This window comes from Ascaphus truei, chromosome 8 (assembly GCF_040206685.1).
Source record: "Ascaphus truei isolate aAscTru1 chromosome 8, aAscTru1.hap1, whole genome shotgun sequence".
Taxonomy (NCBI): domain Eukaryota; kingdom Metazoa; phylum Chordata; class Amphibia; order Anura; family Ascaphidae; genus Ascaphus; species Ascaphus truei.
In genome coordinates, this window is record NC_134490.1 from 32831323 (window position 1) to 32850556 (window position 19234).

The following is a 19234-nucleotide window of genomic DNA, read 5'->3' on the forward strand; positions in this document are numbered from 1 at the left end:
ATCCCCTTCCTCTTCTGAAACAGGCTCCGGCACACCCCTTTTTGAGCCCTGCCCTCTCTCTAGCAGTACACCAATTGTATCTAGTGACTGCCTGGTCACATGATCTTCCGCACAGAACTTTGCATCTTGGGTACTCTTTTGCTGGACTGACAGCCATTTAATGAACCCCCGAGCAGAATCTTCATCGATCGATCACAGGAGAACGGATCGATCGGCAACTTAGCTAATTACTTATCTTTGTGTGGATTGTATTGATGCACATTATTAAAGGGGGAAAAAAAACGGCAGCTTGGACTGCTGCTTTAAATACTGTCTTAATGCTAAGGCGCAAAAGAAAGGAAAAAGCACTACTACCAAATAGTAAAAGTACCTGCCAATTAACCCTGTGTAATACAGGTGGTGCTCCCTGGAGTAAAATAGATATGTGTAACAACCAAGAGAAAGTTGTAAGTCCCACAGAACAGGGCTTACAGAGACTCCAAAATAGGGCACTCTAAGGTAGGTACAAAAGATTATACATTTATTTATTGCAAACAATTGCAAAGGACAAAACAGACAAACTATGATATAAAACTAAGAACCATTTAGTGGACCGTCTCCATATCCTGCCTATAATAGGTCAGGCACACTCCCATAGTGGGCAAAAAATACACAACTATCCCAATATTGGGAAGGAGGAACAAAAGTGAATGTCTCTCCCAAACACAGAGTATAACTGTGTGACTGGCTAAGAAATAATTAGCCTAAAGTGAGTTGTGCAAGAGTGTGTGAAAATACAGCAAGGCCCCGCTTCTCGGCTCCCCGCTTTCAGCGATCCGCCAATACGGCGGTATCGAGAAGGGGGCCCGCAATGTCTGCGCATGCGCAGAACGGGTCGGTCCGGGGTCGCGCATGCGCAGAATGAGCAATTTTTGCCGATGTTGCGCATGCGTAGAACGGCGCATTGCCGGTCTGCGCATGCGCACATAACGAAAATTGCCGTTACGCTTTCCGGTGATTTTTGTTTTGCGGCGGGTCCTTAGAATGGAACCTGCCGCATAACTGGGGCCCTCCTGTACATGTAAGCTACAACAAGGTGTACCAATCCAAAACCTTAATAGAGCTACAGCAGTGTTCAATGGAAAAGATACAACTAATTCAGAGAATAATTGCCAAAACTGTAACAATGCAACAGTTTAACTGCCAGAATGAACAGGGCGCCCTGTTTGACCATCTCCTGCTACCCCCACCAACATCCCGGCACCATCCGGCACTCAGTTCAGCTTTCGGTGACTCTTGCTTCCGGATCTACGTGGCAATCCGCAAATGACTCTATTCTGGTATCGAGCAGCAGCCATTGGTAGTTACTGCATATTTACAGCTATCACCAGCAGTATCCCTTTCCGCTACCTGCACGATTACTGCACCTCAATACATAGCTCTTTTACGGGTAACCTTTATATTTAGCCCTGCTTTGTGACATTTAATACACTACAGTACTTCCGAGGCTGAGGTTTTAGTTATTGGTAGCGTTACTGCCTAGGATTTGGTTCACCATGGACCTCATGTTTATATTAGCTGTGTGTAGTGCTGACAGACTGTGGGCTTTACAGGATTCAATGCAAGCTATTTGTACCACTTTAGACATACAACTATGATGGTATTCAGAGATAATATGGATATTCATGTGTAATATAGTCCTTCTGGTTATTTACATTTGTTCTAGGGCTAATATTGTTACATATTGAAGGGGTTAAAATTATATGTCAGCTCCACAAGTCTCAGGGATTGAAAGGGTGAATATAATCTGCTAGCTTTATCTTTCTTATACGGGCTGTTCCAGTACTGAGAATTAACTCACTGTGCTAGCTGTAATCTTTATTTGCTTCTGTTGTTTTCAGTTTGTCTTTTATACAATAGCACAAGAGCAGTAACATGTCCCAAACAATACAGCTGCATGCTCTTGATAGACATTCCCTGTATTTCTCTTTGTAATGTAGAAGTAGAAACTGCCGGCCAAACACAAGCAAGATGTAATGATTTATTAATGCTTTGTCCAAAGACACAGATACATAACATCTACAGAAACGTGTTATTTCTCACATTGTTAAACATGATATGTTATGTATTAACATGCCCTTGGTTTTCTGTATAAATGTCGGGGCACAACTGAATAAAACTTTGAAGTGTGGAAGCAGCAGCCCTGTTGTCTGACTCCTATCTTCCCGAGCTCGTATTTGTCTGTGTTTCGGAGAGTGCTAAACCAGTGCTGTCCAAATTACTAGGTTGAGTGAAGTGATTCCTACCAAAGTAAAAAAGTAACGCTTTCACATATTTACGCTATAGATTTGTTCATGCCCTCCTACATGATCTGCCCGTTTCATTCTGGGAGTTAAACTGTTGCATTGTTACAGTTTAGGCAATTATTCTCTGAATTAGTTGTATCTTTTGCATTGAACACTGCTGTAGCTCTATTAAGGTTTTGGATTGGTACACCTTGTTGTTGCTTACATGTATTTACACACTCAATTGCACAACTCACTAGGCTAATTATTTCTTAGCCAGTCACACAGTTATACTCTGTGTTTGGGAGAGACATTCACTTTTGTTCCTCCTCCCCAATATTGGGATAGTTGTGTATTTTTTGCCCACTATGGGAGTGTGCCTGACCTATTATAGGCAGAATATGGAGACGGTCCAATAAATGGCTTTTAGTTTTTTATCATAATTTGTCTGTCTTGTCCTTTGCAATTGTTTGTTCAATAAATACGTTTATAATCTTTTGTACCTAACTTAGGCTGTGCTTATAGTGCCGGCGACGTGACGGTCAGGCGATGGTCGCTGGAAAATCAAATAGAGAGGACTTTCAGTGATCGCGAACAATCCTATAAGTGCACGCGACGGCGGCAATGCATTTGTTTTGCCGCGACGTCGCTGTCGCCGTCGCTGGCACTTTAAGCGCAGCCTTAGAGTGCCCTATTTTGGAGTAAGTCCTGTTCTGTGGTACTTGCAACTTTCTCTTTAATGCTAAAGTGGCCTGCGGTTAACGCTGCTAACGATATGCAAAGAGGTGTGGACCACCTTGTCACGATGACACCAACTTTTATCAACACATTTATATTTCTGGGTACTTGATTGAACAGAACAAGTTGCTAAATAATTTGTGATTTATTTCCTTAATAGACAAACACACGACATCTGCAGAATACACTTAAAACAACACTCACTGGGATAAGGGAACGAAATAAATTGTCCTTGGAACGAAATAAATTGTCCTTTGCTTGCCAGTGCAAGAAATGCAGCCTTGGTTTTAAAAGTCCTGTGGTTATGTTGTTATTAACCCCTTCACTCCTGGACTGGTTGCTGCTGTGCTGGAACAAAGTCTTGCATCTTTTCATCATGGATTAAAATTCAGGAATCACACTGGGGATACCTGGGGAGCCACAGTTATAGACTGCCCAAAGCTATCTTTAACATGTGGATCCAATCCCCTCATGGGAACAAAAAAACCCACGAATAGCCAAGTTACCCACAGTTCATAAGACCGCTCAAAAGGGCTGTCCGGTGGGCAGGGTGCATGGGTCAGGTTGACGCCCATGCCACTTATCATACCTGGGCTACACCCATAACTTGGTGCCGCTCTGTCTGATTTTTGACCAATAAATGTCAATAGACTGGCATCTGTGATACCTCAGAATGCCGGCCGTGTATAACTTATGGATATCTGGGTCTTTTCATAACTGGCACCCTTTTAGACAGGGAGACTCTAAATCTGTGAGACCCCTTTTGAGGCTCCGTCATAAAAATACCTACAGCTCATTGAGACTCCTTTGAGGCTCAGTCATAAAAATACCTACAGCTCATTGAAATGCCGGTTTCTATACTGCCATCATGTGTCGGTTAGAGGGTATGGCAAGCAATGCATTTTGTCTTTTCACATGGCAGCCAGGGAATGGCTTGTAAATGGGGAACAAAAATGTCTGGGACAGGGCAACCACAGTAATGCATAGCAAATCAGGTATTAACCCCTCCCTCCTCATCACACACCTCAACACATAGCCACAGCAGGTCGTTAAAGTTGACACGGGCCTTAACGCTATGTTATATTAGGTTATGGTTATACCTGGTATTGGGTGCTTTTCGTAAATCTATCATTTTCTTTGCACACCTAAATAACATTTCCCATTATCGCTAAAAGCCTCCCAATGTTTGCACAATTTGCTATTTTGTCGAAGGTTTCTTCTTTGGCACCCACCAAAGATCTCAGGGTCAGACCTGTGGGCCAAGCCTCGTCCTTGCTCTCCTTTTTCACCGCCCTCCTCCAACCAACGCTGTCCTCTGCTGCTGCCACCATCCTCCACAACCTTTGCTGCTGCCACCATTGTCCTAAAAACCAGGACAGCCTTAAAATTGGTAGCACACCGGGACGTTTCATTTAAATCTGGAATTGTCCTGGCTAAACCGGGACATATGGTCCCACTATCTATACTGCCTTAGCAATATAGGAAGCCAAAGTGTATACCCTGGACCAAAAAATGTTAGCCAAGACTTGTGTAATAAGTCCTTAGAAGCCACAGTGGCCAGGAAGGCATACATTATGCATGCCTTCACGGTCACTAAGGTAGCCATGTGGTTAATAGAAATAACTTATCTAATAGGGCTAATGGCCAACATCAACACATATATAATTTGTATATATGATGTGGCTGCAGGCTTATAACGTTTTGGCCAAAGAGTTTAACTAAATGACCCTTACTTATGAGAAGACAAACAGATAAGTATCTAGCTGTATAATTTGTCATTTGGATGCTGCATTGGGTCTTTTTGTCTTTTTTTGTATACAGTACATTTGGTCACACCCAATAGCACTCCTTTTTGACACAAATATATATATGTGGTGGGTGCTGGGTTCAGAGCTTGCAGGAATTGTGTGTGTGATATGTAGTATATACATATGTGTCATATTGGCTGCACTGTATAGTATGAGTAGCATATATCTTTATCGTCTATATCGTCTTTAGCGTCTATCTCTATATCATCTATATCGTCGAACCAAAAAATCAGCAAAATGTTCCAAATAATGGTAACTGGTCGGTGCTCTGGGACAGAATAATATAAACAATAAAAGAAACAAGTAGTCCCATGAGGAGCACTCGGAATGTCCACAAAATAATACCAATTTCTCAAATATAAACAAATCAAAAAGTACACACTACTTTAAAACCAAAAAAAAAAAACACAGAACCCCAAGACAATGCTCAAAGAATAAAGCACTGGAATGATACCAGGTAAGTAAAGCTAAGCTAACCTAGAGAGCAAAATGTGCACTGTGAAATCGTGAAAAACATGTAAATGTCCCTGAAGAACATGATACAATAAATGCAGATGTAATCATAACACAAACACAAATATTGTAACACAGTCTCAGTTAATATGTGGACCTAGTCCATTCCTATCCCCAGCTCGCCAATTTTATTTAATATCTTTTATTAGTTCTACTAGTATATACAGTTGTGTGAAAAATAAATTTTCTATGGTTTTACATATCAGGACATAAAAACAATCATCTGTTCCTTAGCAGGTCTAAAAATTTACGTAAATACAACCTCAGATGAACAACAACACATGACATATTACACCGTGTCATGATTTATGTAACAAAAATAAAGCCAAAATGGAGAAGCCATGTGTGAAAAATTAAGTACACCCTTACTGCTTCCATAGGAATTAAGATGCTAAGTAGCAGACAGGTGCTGCTAATCAATATGCCCTTGATTAATTGATCACCAGCAAGTGTGACCACCTCTATAAAAGCCAAAGTTTTAGCAGTTTGCTGGTCTGGGGCATTCAGGTGTGTGTTAACACAATGCCAAGGAGGAAAGACATCAGCAATGATCTTAGAGAAGCAATTGGTGCTGCCCATCAATCTGGGAAAGGTTTTAAGGCCATTTCCAAACAATTTAAATTCCATCATTCTACAGTGAGAAAAATTATTTAAAAAGTGGAAAACATTCAAGACAGTTGCCAATCTTCCCTGGAGTGGACGTCCCAGCAAATTCACCCCAAGGTCAGACCGTGCAATGCTCAGAGAAATTGCAAAAAACCCAAGAGTTACATCTCAGACTCTACAGGCCTCAGTTAGCATGTTAAATGTTAAAGTTCATGACAGTACAATTAGAAAAAGACTGAACAAGTATGGTTTGTTTGGAAGGGTTGCCAGGAGACAGCCTCTTCTCTCTAAAAAGAACATGGCAGCACGGCTTAGGAAAGTTGAATCTGAACAAACCACAAGACTTCTGGACAATGTCCTTTGGACAGACGAGACCAGAGGAGATGTTTGGCCATAATGCACAGCGCCACGTTTGGCGAAAACTATACACAGCATATCAGCACAAACATCTCATACCAACTGTCAAGCACGATAGTGGAGGGGTGATGATTTGGGCTTGTTTTGCAGCCACAGGACCTGGGAACCTTGCAGTCATTGAGTCGACCATGAACTCCTCTGTAAACCAAAGTATTCTAGAGTCAAATGTGAAGCCATCTGTCCGACAGCTAAAGCTTGGCCGAAATTGGGTCATGCAACAGGACAATGATCCCAAGCACACCAGCAAATCTACAACAGAATGGCTGAAAAAGAAAAGAATCAAGGTGTTGCAATGGCCCAGTCAAAGTCCAGACCACAACCCGATTGAAATGCTGTGACGGGACCTTAAGAGAGCTGTGCATAAACAAATGCCCGCAAACCTCAATGAACTGAAGCAACGATGTAAAGAAGAGTGTGCCAAAATTCATCCACAACGATGTGAGAGACTGATAAAGTCATACAGAAAACGATTACTTCAAGTTATTGCTGCTAAAGGTGGTTCTACAAGCTATTGAATCATAAGGTATACTTAGTTTTTCACACATGGCTTCTCCATTTTGGCTTTATTTTTGTTAAATAAATCATGACACAGTGTAATATGTCATGTGTTGTTGTTCATCTGAGGTTGTATTTACCTAATTTTTAGACATGCTAAGGAACAGATGATTGTTATTATGCCCTGATATGTAAAACCATAGAATTCAAAGAGGGTGTACTTTCTTTTTCACACAACTGTATTTATCCCTATTTGCACCACAGTATATCACCGATATCACATATTCTATTATTACTAGGCTGACACGGGTATTTTTCCTTCTCTTCCCTTACCCCATTATTTCACTAAATATTACCCAACATGACATACTGTATGAACTGCTCAGAAATGCTCTACTCTAAGCAAGGCTAAAGATAAGTGTATGTACTCTCCAGTATGTGGCACGTCCTGTAAAACCTGTAAGTGATTGAGTCAAAGAGCTACTATAAGCCCGAAGTCAAGCTGTAACCTTTAATCAAGTCAAAAGTCACTTTGAAATGCAGACTGCAGTGGCAGAATGAGTTACGCATGTTCGCTACTATAGTTGGGCAACATACATGAGTTCAAAAAAGCACAAAAGAGAACAGAGTCCTGAATGTTGCTGGAATCCCAGAGAGAAGTATACATTCCATCTGAAGCTGTAATGTCCCAAAGCATGATCTCAATAAAGATACATATATGGATGGATAGTGATACTTATCCACACAAGAAGTATGAGTCCTAGATGGTTAAGTGGACATCCAGAATAAGGCTGCATAGCAAAAGGGCAAACGACAGGTCACGATTATGGCATAAGTAAAAGATCCATGCCATGAGTGTCCTCAAATGTGAATGTGCAAATACCGCAGCGGGGTCCCGGTCAGCCACTCCCACTCAACGCGCGTTTCGCCATTAGGCTTCTTCCTGGAGTGAGATGTGACAGTGATCAGCCATCCTTTTTAAAGGGCTTTCTGATGACGGAACTTCGTGTAAAATTTTAGAATTTTTTTTTTGGGGGGGGGGTTTAGATGGATACGTCATTCCGTCAGCACTCGCATGTTAGGGACATCCACGTCCTCCCTCGTCATTTTCTAGAGTGATCCCAGGCGCCATATTGCAGCTGACAGGCAAGATTGCACAATCAATGGAGTAGAGATTCAATAGATTTTTTTTGATCTCAAGATTAACATTGATCCATCTGGCTGTGTATCTACTGATGTGATTTGCAGGGACACCACTACTAACTCTATTCTTCATGCCTCTAGTTTCAAATCAAATAAGAGGCATAACAGCAAGTGAATTCATGAGATTTAAGCGCAACTGTTCTACTCCAGAGACATTTAAGGGTAGAGCTTCAGAAATGAAGGAGAGATTTTACTGTACGGGCTACAGTAAAACATATGTTGAGAAGGGATATAAACGCAGCCTTACCTGTAATAGGGAGTTACCGCACTTCTTAAATCGAAACCGAAGACTTGTGACAATGTACTGAAAATTAGATTTATTGGGACCTATAACCAGCAGTGGTCCGAGCTGAGGAACATTCTCCAGGAACATTGGGGGGTATTAATGACAGAGGTGACAAGGAAAAGGTGCGCAACAACAATAAATCAGTGACGTGATAAATGTGATACAATAAAATAGGTGACCTTGTGTGTATATGGAAATAGATGGAGCGTCTGCAGCTGTGACACCAGGGATGGCTCTAGTCCCCCCTATAAGCACACAAAAAAACAGAAAACACAGCGCACAATGCTCATAGTGCATTAAATGATATCTTTAGTAACCAAAGTAAAAGGTAAGTATTGTGCGTACATAAAGGTTAAATTAAACAAGCATTTCTGGGTTATATGTTACCCAACACCAACGGACGCCTGTGATGGTCTCGTGGCTCTCTCCTTCTCACTCCGACAACCTCGGTGTAGGGCCTGGAAAAGTCTCCACTCCAATCGCTGGTATTTTAGCCTCTCGCCTTAGGGTGAGGCTAGTGCAATCTCTGCAGTCCAGAAAACGACCTCCGCTTGTCTGAGTTATGCCCGTCACTACATCAATCTCCTTTGCAACGGAGCAGCGGGGCGCACGCTGTTTCGGCGTCCTGGTTGAACACTTCCGGGTCTGTGACGTCACAAAAGCCGCGAGACTTCGTCGCAGGTCTTACGAGACACCGGATCAGTTCTCTGGGAGTGCTGGGATCAGAGGGTTCGCAATGTTCTTAGTCCAACGCGTTTCAAAACCGCATGGGTCTCTTCATCCCTGATTAATTTAACCTTTATGTACGCACAATACTTACCTTTTACTTTGGTTACTAAAGATATCATTTAATGCACTATGAGCGTTGTGCGCTGTGTTTTCTGTTTTTTTTATTAATGACAGACCCTGACCTTAAACATGTGTTAGGAGGAAGGGCAAGCCTTACAAGCAGAAGATCACCCAATTTGAGGGATAAACTTGTCCAGAGCCATTATGTACCACATACTAAACCCACCTTTTTGACCTCTTTCTCTAAAAAAGTTTTTTTTAAATGCAACAATTGCTCTGCATGTCGGTACATGACACAAACCGACTCCTTTTGTAAAAGTTCTGATACACAACATTTTATGATCTACTATTTCATGAACTGTAAGTCAAAGGGAGTAGTCTATTACCTCGCCTGCCCATGTATACTCATTTATGTTGGGATGACCACAAGGGAGGTGACGTTTAGAATACTCGAGCTTTGTCGCAATATTAAACATGCCCAGTGTGGCTATTTAAAATGTGTCTTACATAAAACGGATGCCGGGTTGCATGCAAGGCTGGTGATCTGATAGAGGCGATTGCGCTCGCGCGCCAATATTAATTGCCTGTCTTCCTATGACAGGGGATCTAGTGCGGCCACGTGCGCAAATGGCAGAGCGTGGTGGCGCGGCCGCAAATTTAATCACCCAATCTCCTGCACCAAATTCACTAATCGTTGGGACTGCAGGAGTGTGCCAGGCTGTGCGCGTGCATGCCAGCACTATAATACAGGCCTTAGTCTGGCATGTAAAGAGTTAAAGTATTCTGCTAGGACAGGGGTGCGCAAACTGGGGGGGCGCGCACCCTAGGTGGGCGGGAAATTTGTCTGGGGGGGGGGGTGGTGGGAGGTTGCAGAGGGGGATCGCGGGAGGCCTCTACAACAATAAAACTATCCGGGATTCAGACACTGTGATGCGTCTCCATGTCAACGCGGCGTCAAATGATGCCGCGGAGTCATGTGACATAATTTGCAGCAGCTGCAAGGTAGGGGGGCGTGAGCTCCGGAGCAGGCCAGACTGGGGAGCGCAGCTGTAAAAGTTTGTGCTCCCCTGTTCTTGCAGATTGCATTTTGTTTTTCTGGCTCATTTCCTTATACAACACTGAGGAGGAGGGGGAGAGTGAACTGTAGGGGTTTGACCTGTCCCAAGGATAGGAATTCTATATCCTTACATGCTATGCTAGCTGGTATGTGTACAATGCTGACTTGTATGTCATTTTCAACATGTGTTGTAAATACCAATGTTTGTGAATGAGAGAGCAGATTTGTAAACCAACAGCTTGTTTGGTGAACATCTCTCCATGTAGCTACATGGATAAATGTCAGTCATATTTTCCTGAACCTCAAGTAGACTGACTTATTTCTACCACACCAGCGTGATCTGGACGCTTAAAAAAAAATGCCGTCAGTATCAAACCATTTCCTACGTTTACATGGCTCTGACTGCACAGTTCCCTCTCTGCTTTTGCAGTTGATAAAATCTCTCTAGGCATTAGACGGCACTATAGGCGCGGCCTCAGGCTACGGCCCCAGTGTCAGCTCCTGCACGGGCGCCTGGCGACCTGGCGGCGCGTGCATGGGTGCAAGCCGCGATCTGCGGTCTGTGCTTGAGCTACAGGGGGGAAGAAAAGATCGCGGGGGCGTGGCGGGGGCACAGCCATGACGTCACGTGGATGGCTCGCCCTCATTGGCTGAACTGCCGCCGTGACATGGCCAATGCTTGCCATAGCGCACGCCGCAGCAGCCACTGGGGCCGTAGCTTTATTCTGGATGTCCACTTAACTATCTAGGACGCATACTTCTTCTGTGGATACGTATCACTATCTATCCATATACTGCATATGAACCTTTATTGAGATCATGCTTTGGGACATTTAACATGAAGTTCCGTCATCAGAAAGCCCTTTAAAAAGGACGGCTGTTCACTGTCACATCTCACTCCAGGAAGAAGCCTAACAGCGAAACGCGTGTTGCGTGGGAGTGACTGACCGGGACCCCGCTGCGGTATTTGCTCGTTCACATTTGAGGATACTCATGGATCTTTTACTTATACCAGAATCGTGACCTGTCGTTTGCCCTTTTGCTATGCAGCCTTATTCTGGATGTTCACTTAACCATCTAGGACTCATACTTATTGTGTGGATAAGTATCACTATCCATCCATATAGGAATCTTCAGTGAGATCATGCTTTGGGACATTACAGCTTCAGATGGGATGTATACTTCTCTCTGGGATCCAAGCAACATTCAGGACTCTGTTCTCTTTTGTGCTTTTTTGGACTCATGTACAGTATGCTGCACAACTACAGTAGCTAACACTCTTAACTCATTCTGCAACAGCAGTCTGCATTTTGAACTGACTTTTTTGACTTGATTACAGATCACAGCTTGACTTCAGGCTTAGCTCTTTGACGTTAGACATTCCTGCATACACATATCTTTAGCCTTGCTTAGAGTACACGGAACATTTCTGAGCAGTTCATATGTCATGTTGGCTCATATTTGGTGAGACAGTGTTACAATATTTGTGTTCATGTTATGATTACATCTGCATTTATTGTATCATGTTCTTCAGGAACATTTACATGTTTTTTCATGATTAACCTTCCAGTCACGATTTCATAGTGAGCATTTTACTCTCTGGGTTATCTTAGCTTTACTTACCTGGTATCATTCCGGTGCTTTGGCAGATCTTTATTCTTTGGGCATCGTCTTGGAGTTCTGTTTTTTTTTTTGGTTTTAAGTAGTGTGTACTTTTTTGATTTGCTTATATTTGAGAAAATTGTATTATTTTGTGGACATTCCGAGTGCTCCTCTTGGGACTTCTTGTTTCTTTTTCTGTGTGTGTATATATATGTATATATTTATATATATATACACACACATCAGACACAAAAGAAACCCCCTAACAAGCATTCAGATATATCAATTAAATATACAACAACAGATGTGTCCAAAATACAAAATACATAATAATTTTAATTCAAATCAATAACACATCTAACATAAACACTAAAATAACACACACATGGAACCAGACAGAAAGACCCCCTAAATATAATGTAAATACACGGAGAGAAACCTAAAGGATAATACAAAAAACTACTAACTAAATAAGATTGTATTCAGCATATATTACCTATTTTCTATATCCCCAATAGTGATTATACAAACATTGATATTGTCATTATAATACACTATAGGCATGAGAAATTCTACTATACTCCCTGGTGATTGCTAGTTACCTCCTTTGACTATGCACCACTCTTTACTTATCTGTTCTCAGTATCTCAACCATATAATCATCTCTGGCTTTATGCCAGTTTATACCAGTGGCTATTTCCAGTTTTAACTTAGCTCTATGGGCTCTCTCATCAATGAGCAACAGGCACCCCACGTGATACCTACCCTTTTGAACAACGTAATTGACGTATTGATTTCATTTGTTAAAGTCTACATTCTGAGTGGCATCTTGGAGGCTAGGACAATGTGTTCAGCAGCGTACATAATACACATGCGAATGCGGATTGGATATGGGTTGCTATGACAACCACAGACACTATAAAATGCAAGTCCTGCCTCAGCTGTCACTCACCCGCCCCTGCCGAATCTCCGTGTAGGAGGGAAACGCGTGGGGCGTCTGGCGTAGTGACTTCATTTGGGAGGAGGCTGGGAGCAGTGCCTGTTGGTAAATTGTATCCTCCACGAGGTTGCTACAAACTTATTGCAGGCGGCTTGGCAATTGTGTGCCGTTTGAGCTTTATATGCTGTTTGGTAATCGTGTGTTGTTTGAATTTTTACATCTGGCACCGCCGTGTGCATTCTTTATCTGTATTGCCCTACACCATTGTTGAATCTATACAGTGTATTTTGCTGCACATATGATTTTGTGTTGCAACATATGGAGAGAGGCTCTTATATAGCCTATATTACTGCACAATGATATATTTGCATAGATATTGCTGCATTGCTATATAAGCCCCAGTATCATTACATTATCTTTTGCATATTATTAGGATATAGTGCAATAATAGGCTACTGTATACCTCTCTTGAGCTACATTATCACCAACCACAGGTTACTGACAGCATTTATATGCATAGTAGCATTTTCTACAGTGGATTGTCAGTCTCTGATATTTGCATCTGCAGCAACAGTTCTCTTTACAGCACATAGGGAATTCCATCTTTAACGTTATATGTTAGTGTTCAATTTATTTTGTGGCTATACATTGACTTATTATAACATATTGTGCAGAGCTGTTGTCCTGCACAGGCTTAATCCACATACCACCAACCTATGATTGTGTCGAACCTTCCGTGTATACACTACAGTGAGATAGAGCCAACTCTGTATTGTCTTGTGGTCTATGAGTTTTACCATCAATCTGTTATTCCATCGGGATCTGCCACAATCTTATACCTGTATCCACCAGTGTAAGTATCAATAGGTCGGCTCCACGTGAAGCAGTCATAGGTTGGCTTGATCGGTATGCTGTGCTAGTGACTGCACTTTATACCTGTACCAGCATTGGACACTTTAGCAACATATTTAGAGGCTACCATGAGGTACAATTGCCTTATTTAGGTTAGGGGCTACTAGGTGTTAATGCATACTTACCTTTTTACTTAAAGGACAATACTGACATAGCAATACACCTTTAGCTCTACCCTAACACTCCCACCCCATTCCATTTTAATTACACAGATTATATGTTATGATTTTCATGTATGTAGACCCTATTTTAATTTGATACTTAATAATTGTTATGTTTTAATAGTCCCGGAGTGCACCTACCAATGAGCTTCTAGCTAGAGAGAAACGGTGACAAATACACCTTTTCCCTCTAATTTTTGATAATACATTACATTTAGCTCATCTGATGCACCCAATGCCACTCTAAGCATTTGTGGGCGTGATCATATTACACCTACACTTATATTATCAGTGAGCAGTATACTCCGCTTGTGTTTTCGTAACTAAATAAGATTCCTGAGTTCAAAAAGACTGCACTGGGAACAAAAAGTGCCCAATAAAGTCCCGACCGGCCGGTCATAAATACCAATAGTATAAACACCAGGTATACTCTTAAAAAGTAGTGATACTACTAGCTGACCACATATGTAAAAGCAAATAGTCCCTACCTAGTTCTGCTGCAGTAAAATACACAATTGAACAAATGGACAGGAACATGAATGCAGAAAATACTAAATTGAAATATGTCCCAAAGGTCTATAGGTAGCAAACATGTCAGTGCAAAAATGCATATTGGTGAGGGTTCTCAGGCAGATTAAAATGGCAAATTGGCCAGTAGGCAAATTGTTTGCTACCACGTGATGGCATTAGTATGCAGATTTCTCCAAATAGCTGAGCCACCGCGGAAGCACAGCTGATAGATGTTAAATTGGTTGATAACAGAAGCAGACTGCTGGTTACTCCCCAGCGTCTCAGTTGTTGTAGAGATAAAGTGCGCATGCGTAAATAATACAAAATTCACATGAAGCCCCATCAGGATAGTAACGTCAGCCTGCTCACTAATCCTGATCTTATCCCGATCTGCAGTCAAGACACATACATACTAAATAGTTTAGACATGGACAGAAGCACTAATGACTTCCTAGCGTCGCCGTTGTCATAGAGATGATTGCGCATGCGTGGAGTAGATGTAGATCTTGCAGCGCTGTTCCAAAATTGAGAATACACTGTAGCAAACATCAGTCATGTAAATTGCTACAGCCAGTAGTAGGGTTGCCAGGTGGCTTGTCCAAAAATACTGAACACAATGGTAAAAGATGTGACCCCCCGGAATACATATAACAAATACCCCCACCCCGAATACATTTTAAAAATACCCCCACACCCCCTGAATACATAAAAAAATACCCCCACGCCCTCCGAATACATATACAAAATACCCCCACTCTCCCGAATACATATAAAAAATACCCCCACTCCCCCTGAATACACATAGTGGATGTGGAAGGAGGGCAGTGGATGCGTGGGCCCCCCATATCATCATCATCATCATCATCATCTTATTCCCCCCTCCATCACCTCATCCTGGCCCCCCATCATCATCATCTCATCTCATCTCCCCAGGCTGGCCCCCATCACCATCTTATCCCCCCCTCCCCATATCATCATCTTATTCCCCCCCATCATCATCTCATCTCATCTCCCCAGGCTGGCCCCCATCACCATCTTATCCCCCCTCCCCATATCATCATCTTATCCCCACCATCATCATCATCATAGTTAGATAGTTACAGTACATAGTAGATGAGGTTGAAAAAAGACGTACGTCCATCAAGTTCAACCTATGCTAAATTTAGAAAACAGATACTTTATCCTTTATCTATACTTACTTATTGATCCAGAGGAAGGCAAACAAAAAAACCCAGTGTCATATCATCCAATGATATCTCATAAGGGGGGAAATAAATTCCTTTCTGACTCCAAGAATTGGCAATCGGATTAATCCCTGGATCAACATCCTGCCCATGTATACTTATTTGGTATATCCCTGTATACCTTTCCTATCTAAAAAGATGTCCAACCTTTTTTTTAACAAATCTATTGTATCTGCCATCACAGTCTCCATGGGTAATGAATTCCAATATTTTAACTGTCCTTACTGTAAAGAACCCTTTCCTTTGTTGCTGGTGAAATCTCCTTTCCTCCAACCTTAAGGGATGGCCCGAGTCCTTTGTACTGCACGTGGGATGAATAGTTCTTTTGAAAGCTCCTTGTATTGTCCCTGAACATATTTGTATATAGTTATCATATCCCCTCTTAGACGCCTCTTTTCTAATGTAAATAAATCTAATTTAGCTAGCCTCTCCTCATAAGTTAGATTGTCCATCCCCTTTATTAATTTGGTGGCTCTTCTCTGCACTCTCTCTAGTTCCATAATGTCTTTTCTTAGGATTGGTGCCCAAAATTGTACTCCATATTCAAGGTGTGGTCTTACTAATGCTTTGTAAAGGGGCATAATTATGTTTACTTCCCTTCCATCCATTGCCCGTTTGATGCAAGATAAGATCTTGTTTGCCTTTGCAGCTACTGCATGACTTTTGGCACTATTGCTAAGCCTGCAGTATACAAGCACTCCTAAATCCTTCTCCATCAAGGATTCCCCCAATATATCTCCATTTAATTTGTAAATCGCCTTTTTATTCTTGCATCCCAAATGCATAACCTTATATTTATCTGTATTAAACCTCATCTGCCATTTACCTGCCCACGTTTCCAGTCTCTCAAAGTTCTTCTGAAGAGAAATTACATCCTGCTCTGATTCTATTACCTTACACAATTTAGTATCATCAGCAAAGATGGTGACTTTGCTCTCAATGCCAACCTCAAGGTCATTAATAAACAAGTTAAAAAGCAGGGGTCCCAGTACCGATCCCTGAGGTACTCCACTCACGACCTGAAAAAGTTCAATTTATGACAATCCTCTGTTGTCTATCCTTTAACCAGTTTTCAATCCAGGTGCATATATTATTACTGAGTCCAATTTTCTTTATTTTGTACACCAACCTTTTGTGTGAAATTGTATCAAAAGCCTTTGCAAAATCTAAGTAGACCACATCAACTGCATTACCCTGGTTTAAACTCCTACTTATCTACTCAAAGAAACATCATCTCATCTCATCTCCCCAGGCTGGCCCCCATCATCATCTTATCCCCTCCCCCTATCATCATCATCTTATTCCCCCCTCATCATCATAATCATCATCTCATTCCCCCCCATCATCATCTCATCTCATCCTGCCCCCCCCCCCCTCATCATCATCTCATCTCTCCAGGATGGCCCCCATCATCATCTTATCCCCTCCCCCATATCATCATCATCTTATTCCCCCCTCATCATCATAATCATCATCTCATTCCCCCCCCCATCATCATCTCATCTCATCCTGCCCCCCCCCCCTCATCATCATCTCATCTCCCCAGGATGGCCCCCTTCATCTTATCCCCCCCCAGCCCCAATATTTTGTCCTTACCTTATTTCCTGGCAGGACACAGACATCACCGGACCTGTCTCTGGGCCGCCGGGGTGTGGGCTCCATCCCCGATGTCCTCCAATTGGCCGTCCTCTCCTCCAGTCAGGGACAGCACATAACACGACTTACGAGTCCTCCTGATGGCGACCGGCCACCGTACAAGGCCTGCCCTCCAATCTTGGCACTGCGCTTTTAGCCACACTCGCGCTTGCTGCCCTCACACTTGCGACTGCCTCCGCCGCCCTCGCAGCTGCCGCCGCCGCCCTCACGCTTACCGCCGCAGCCGGCAACAATGGTAATACCGGACACATACGTGTCCAGTATTACCTCCAATTTTATACCGGCATCAGAATTACCGGCCTTTCTGGGTGAAAACCGGACACCTGGCAACCATAGCCAGTGGATGGTCTGTCAGTTCTTGCCTCACGATGTGTAGAATCAGCCATGTTAGATGCAACACTGATGTAACTTTGTGTCGGTCCTGCGTCGTCTCATCAGGATTTCCTCCAAACGACTTACTCTGCAGTCAAATCATAGCAAATTCATGCTGGGTAGATTAAGCATAAACAGAAGCTCTGTTTATTCGCTTTTGTCTCCAGTATAGTAGAGATAATTTGTGCACACTGGGGTACATGTAGCTCTTGTAGTACTGCTTCATATTGGGGATACATTGTAGCAAACATCAGGTATATAATAAAGGATAGCTAAAGCCAGTAGAAGATCTGTCTGATCTTGCCTCGCGATGTACACAGTCAACCATATTAGGTGGCACATCATTGGTGTGGCATTGTGTACACTAGGTCCTTCATCTATGATTTAAAGATATTTGAAAGTTTTACAGTATGTAATCGACAATAGACACAGCTATAATACTGACCAATCAAATTATAAGAAAAACAGGTTAAAATGTTAAAATAAAAGAGAGACATAATAGTGCAAACAAAACATCATTGGTAAAAATAAAAATACTATGTACAGACATAAAACAACCAAATGTAATAGATGCACGAAACCCAAAAGGGAGAGTAAATGGGCAAAAAGAGGAGAAAAAAAACAAAACCTCATGCAATATTCTACAAAAACATGGCAAAACCCAGATAGTCATTCATGCCATTGGGCGTCACAGAGCCGAGCTGAGCTATCCAGCGGCCCTCCCTCTGCAAGAGGGACCTTTCAGCATCTCCCCCTCTTATACCCAGAGACACACGGTCATTGGCAAATGCAGAAAGGGTCGTGTTGTCAGCACCCTGTTTCTGCAGGAGGTGTCTTTTTTTAAAGAGTCACTATCCCTATGTGCAAATGTAATATTACGACAGTACTCTAATATTCTAAAGCGCACCACCCTAGGTGTCATGCCTACGTATATATTAAATTGCACGGACACGTCAACTAATAGAAACACCCTTTGAACGACAGTTAAAAAAATGATAGATCTTATACTGTTTTGTCCTTGTACTGTCAAAAAAAGGAATCTGTTTGCCGCATAAAGCGGCAGGCTGTTATTATTATTATAATACCTATTATTATTATTATTGAAGTATTTAAACTTTATACTTATTACTTTATATGTTTTTGTCTATTGGATGTAGCATTGGGCACCCCTGTCGTTTGTTGTATACATTTGCCACGCTCAGTAGCTCTCTTTTTGACATAAATATATATTCATGATGTGGTGGGTGTGGGAGTTTGAGCTAGCTGGGAAAGTGTGTGTTAATCAATTTCTGACTGGTAGCAGTTGTAATGGAGGTAGGTGGCACCTCCCCCCAGAGCTCACTCCTCCTCCTCACCTTTTTTTTCCCCCAAACATTTTTATTAGGTATTGATACATTACATAATAAACAGTATAGAGTAGTGGTTACACAATACCATAATATTGATATTTTACTTATTGTTGACAGGGGGGGTTTAGAGTAGGAAGGGGTAGGGAAGGGGGGTGAAAGGGAGGGGGGGGGGGGTTCCCCCTCCGTCCCCTGGCGGTCCTCATTCTCGGTCAGTAGTCTTGGGTTGTTACTAAAATCGAGGCGTTTTCAAAAATTAATGCGTCAGCCAGGGCTCCCATATGGTACAGAACCGGTCCGTTGAATGGTTGAGAA

The 19234-nt window shown here is 42.3% G+C and overlaps 1 long non-coding RNA gene across 1 annotated transcript in view; it reads left to right on the top strand.

The window, feature by feature from the left end:
- LOC142501386 (uncharacterized) overlaps positions 1-19234 on the top strand; it is a 35175-nt gene that overhangs the window by 14175 nt on the left and 1766 nt on the right. The gene's annotated exons all lie outside the window — the stretch shown is intronic.